This window comes from Arctopsyche grandis, chromosome 10 (genome assembly GCF_051622035.1).
Source record: "Arctopsyche grandis isolate Sample6627 chromosome 10, ASM5162203v2, whole genome shotgun sequence".
NCBI classification, from domain to species: Eukaryota; Metazoa; Arthropoda; class Insecta; order Trichoptera; family Hydropsychidae; genus Arctopsyche; species Arctopsyche grandis.
The window spans coordinates 6,340,804-6,345,953 of record NC_135364.1 but is presented as its reverse complement, the minus strand read 5'-3'; positions in this window follow the sequence as shown (position 1 = coordinate 6,345,953).

The window sequence follows — 5,150 nt, the reverse complement described above, 5'->3', positions numbered from 1 at the left end:
CATACAAATGCCATTTTTATTCGTTGAAAATACAATTATTTTATTATGCAGTATATTAGACTGCATATATCCAAAGCTTAATTATGTATAACATGTTTCCGGTATCAAACTATTATTTAGAATAGTCAATCTGTATACCTACACACATAATAGAATCTCAGTTGTTTAATAAAATATACCTTGACATTTGTACAAGTTCTTCTTTTAAGTTTGGGCATTAATTTTAATGTGCACATGTAATACAAGGATAAATATTGAGGTTGTCAACATAAACAAGACAACTGACTCAAAGAATATTGGTTCAAAATCCAATTAAAAGACAACCATCGCTTAATATTAAGTTATCATCGCATATGCAAAAAGGGTAAAATAATATATTTTTTTTAATTAGTGCACAGACAATTAAATTTATGTCTAGTTACATATATGTATATGTATGTGTGTAATATCGTATATGTTACATTGAAACTGTAATTGTCAGTGAAGTTATAATTTCACTGACTCAAGCTGTGATCAATGTATGTAAGTGATTTTTTAATTCGAATTTCAACGTACTACCAAACCTAATAACCTCTTTTATAATTTTACATACATACATATATAAACATACATACATACATATATAAAAAAAACTTCAATATTAATGTGCTAAAATTCTAATGTAAAAAGTATATTAACGCGCGTACAACACAGTAATAAATCAATTTTGATTTGACGCCACAATTTGACAGGTGACGAGGCAACGCTGAGTAATTATTTTTTATTATATGATATTATTATTTAAAAGTATAAATTTAACATGATAATATCTTCACAAATAAAATAAAATGATTGATAATATTATAATGCGACGTCTAAAATTGACGCATAAGGATGAAAAAACGTCTGTTAAGGCCTCAGGTAGGCGTCACAGCCGACGCTTAAAAAACAAATGAACTTTTTATTCGAACGTTTTTAAATTTAATCATTTTTCCGTAATTAAATTTCCGTAAAATGAACTCTATAATTTAATTAGGTGAGTGAACGTGACGAAATGAATATTTCGCGTGAGAAATGGCCATAGAAGGCGAAAGTTCGAGCAGGTATCAATGAACGCGAGTACAGCCGACATCCAAATACGACAGATAACGGCCATGATTGCTTTTCCGATACTTGATAGAGTCATGATCGACTAAATTGCCTGACAAAACGTACAAAGCCGTATCGATATTGACAACCATTCGCAGTACCGAGCATAAATTTTATTGTTGGCAAGTTTAATACTATATTTACTTTATGGCAACTATGTACATATATACATATCAACAGTTACACTCATTCCCAAACACTACCCGTCATGTTTTATTGAATATACATACATATTTCAAAAAATACCACATGTGAGATTAAGAACTTTTGTTTTCGGAAAATTGCAATTTGAAGTCAATATGTACATATGTATGTACATCAAAATAAAAACAAAACACATTATACATATATAATTAAAAAACTGTTACATACTGCTATTATAATATGCTAGTATTTCGCCCGTTGGTGGTTAGCGGGTGGTAATGGGAAGGAATTGATAGCGCACCCGAGGCTATAGTCGTTTTTTTGTCAACCGCCTCACCCCCCCCATGCTACTTCCTGATTCCATCCCCGCACGCTCACCTACCCGTCCTCGTACAAATGACGTGTTAGTGAAAATAGATTTTCACCAATTCAAGCAGTGAAAATGTATCAAACAATGAATTTACAACGTTTAACTCTATAAATTTAACCCTAAAAACCCAATCTTAAATGAATAGGGCCAACCCTTACTTAACCGAACCTATCCTAACCCTTAAATATATAGTACCAACCCTAACAATCTAATCTTAAATTAATAAAACCACCCCTGAAAATGTAACTGGTTATGATTTCACTGAAACGTCAGTGAAAATATATTTTCACTTGAAATATAATTTCACTGTCACATATCCATACTTGTCTATGCAAAAACTTAAATTCATACACTATTTCCGTTTTTATATTATTACTAGTGCTATGCCCGTTGATTTCAATGGATGGCATTAGAAAGGAATTGATACACGAATTAAAATAAAGTTATATGTTATATATAAATTCTAGTATAAGGTAATTTATAGGCGCGCGCGTGTATTAATGCGCTGTTCACCCGTTCGAAATGATAAACGAATGTGTGTACACTCCCGCGCAGCGCATCTGACGATGGAGTCACCCGTTGCTCAGCCTGATGTCACTTAGCGCTCAATATCAGGAGCACATGTCAAACGCTGCACCCCCCCCCGCTTCCCCACTACCCCGCTTCCACGATTCAGTGCGTCGTCACGCCACATTCCTATGTCATGCATATTATATACTCCTGGTATTCTAAAATTTGTTTTTTTGAAATCTCAATACTTATCGACGCGTCCGCCACATACCCACATACATATGTACATACATCGTGTCCGTTTATATATATATATATATATATATATATATATATATATATATATATATATATATATATATTATTATTCTTTTGAACGTGAGCTAAAACTGAATACGTCAAAAACTTATTTCTTGGACAAAATTCCATGTATACTTAACTTTTGATGTGCAATTTTTATTTAGAAATGTTTTACATATATTACACCTCTTTTGGGACCATGTTGACATTAGTTTTAGTGACTTCAAGCATTTGTCCTCGTGTATCTTTGAATTCCCTACGCCCCTGCCTCCCCGTACAAACATAAATAGCCCTTTTTACTTATTTTAAAAGTGCTCTGAAATATGTAAGAGAAACCTGTAAGTATATAAACTTGATGTATTTTAGATTATATAAATGTATTTAATACCACGCGTTCGTATACTCAGCATAATATATTACATGTCTTATTTCAATAAACTAAATATAAAGATGGTGGCGCATGCCATATGTCCTATCGTTCAATATACGGCGAGCCTTATTGGTATACATTGCCTGCGTACTCGAGACTATAAATACGATTTCTGCGGTATTATATTATTTGGCATTTGATATTTGTTTTTCTCGACGCAATCTTTGCTTTGAATATTCATAATTGAAACGGTGGAACTTCGGCGAGTGCTCGTGTCGTCTTGGTTAACCTTCAACCTTTGTTTTAGGGCAACTTTCTCAAGTGTACTTTATCTTGAGATCGTGTCTACAGAAAATATATTATATTATATATTGTATTGCGCATTGTAAAATTGCGTTACAAAATATTTCTTTAAAGACGATAAGAGAAACTTTTTATCTTTTTTTATGTTCTATCACATACAAAAAAATATTTCTATTTAAAATATCTTCGTGAGTTTCAATTTAAAAAGGTGTTTCGTTCTATATTTTTATAATATACACAACTAGCTTTATTACCCGGCTTCGCTCTGTATTTGTAATATAAACCGCTTAAAAATGACTAATCTTATAATAAACATTTTATTAAATTCATTTGAATAGTTTTATTTTATATAAATTTATTTGAATACTCATTTGCTTTTTTTATTAAATTGACTGTCACGAACAAACAAACATATATAGTAAGTCTCTTATAAAAAAATATATGTACACCCCGGGGTCTGCGCCCCCTAGGGCTCTACCCTCGGCGTCTGCGCCCCCTAGGGCTTGGCCCTCGGCGCCTATGCCCCCGGGAACTTAGAATCATTTAAATCGGAAAAAAGTAAATTTGTATTCGATGACTTCAGAACAATAGACATTAGTTTGAAAAAAAAACATAAAATACTGTGACGTAAAGATTAGGTGATTGGTGCTCGTCGACCACTAGTTTACTAGCGCTGATCACCTAATCTCGGGATCGCGTCAAAAAGGCCTCGCCGTATGAATAAGCCGTACGTAACAACCAATAAGGTCTCGCGAATCATTGACCAATGATCTCTCCGTATTGAGAGTATACGCTGGGTATAAATACTAGACGTTTTTGGTCCGTGCTTCATTCTGAACTCGAAAGCCCACAGATCAAGAACAATAAACTATCTCCACAAATACTGGCTGCGTCTTTCACTCTGATCTCGGAAACACATCCATGCTACAATACTATAATATAACAGTCTATGTATTTAAAATTAACAATGCAACTATTTAATGACGCCAAAAAATAAAACACAAAGAACAATATGAACAATTTAAAGTTTATATAAGGCTATTAAACGAAAAACTTCTATCTGTCGATAGTATCGAATAATGCTATTAACTGGGGCGTCATAGGTTCAATCCTTGGCCCGTCGTTGTCAGGTCGATTGTTCCCTATTAGAGTTTTCCAATTGATCTGATATCATCGTTGAAAAGGCTCCGAACAAATTGGAAACATATCCTAATTTATCACCATTATTTGAATACTAATGTTGTGCCCAATGAAATATCATCGCATGGGTTATAGCATATGAAGTTATTAAATAGAAAAAAAATTAAAATAAATGTGTCGGTCCTTTGTTCGATCCGCACGCGGTCCTATTTTTCTCAAATATATTTTATTTAATATTTATATTTAATATTTTAATATGAAAAAAAGAATTGGAATATACTACCTACCTATCTACATATAAACAATATAAAATACAAATAGAAAAATTAATCAATTCATTAATTAAATAAATTTTCAATAGATGACGCTAAATGCTCAGAGACTTATTAGCCTACGGGAAACATTGGTAGCAAACAGTATATATAGAAGATTTTTTTGATCTGTTATTATGTTCGTATTATATTCGTACATTTTATTGGCAGTGCTTTAACTGTGACGTACATACATACATATGTCAAATCGAAACAACTATTATAATACGGTGAGCGTTATCTTATACAGACACACACACAAAATAGCAATATTATAAATATACAATATGTATATATCTATGTATGATAATTTCAAATTTATATAAAGAACATATTATATGTAAATATAAATTTTCTTTAATAAATATATAGGGCATTTATGATAAAAGTGTCACAACTTGAAATTTAGCAAAAAGTGTCTGTAAATAGGTTTGAGGGAAACCACAATAATTCATAAACCAATTAATGTTCATGATTATATTTGCGATTCTTCGTTATATCAAATTAATCTTTGATATTGCGAAATGACTACCTAACATATATACATATATAGCCTTCAAAATCTCTCAAAACG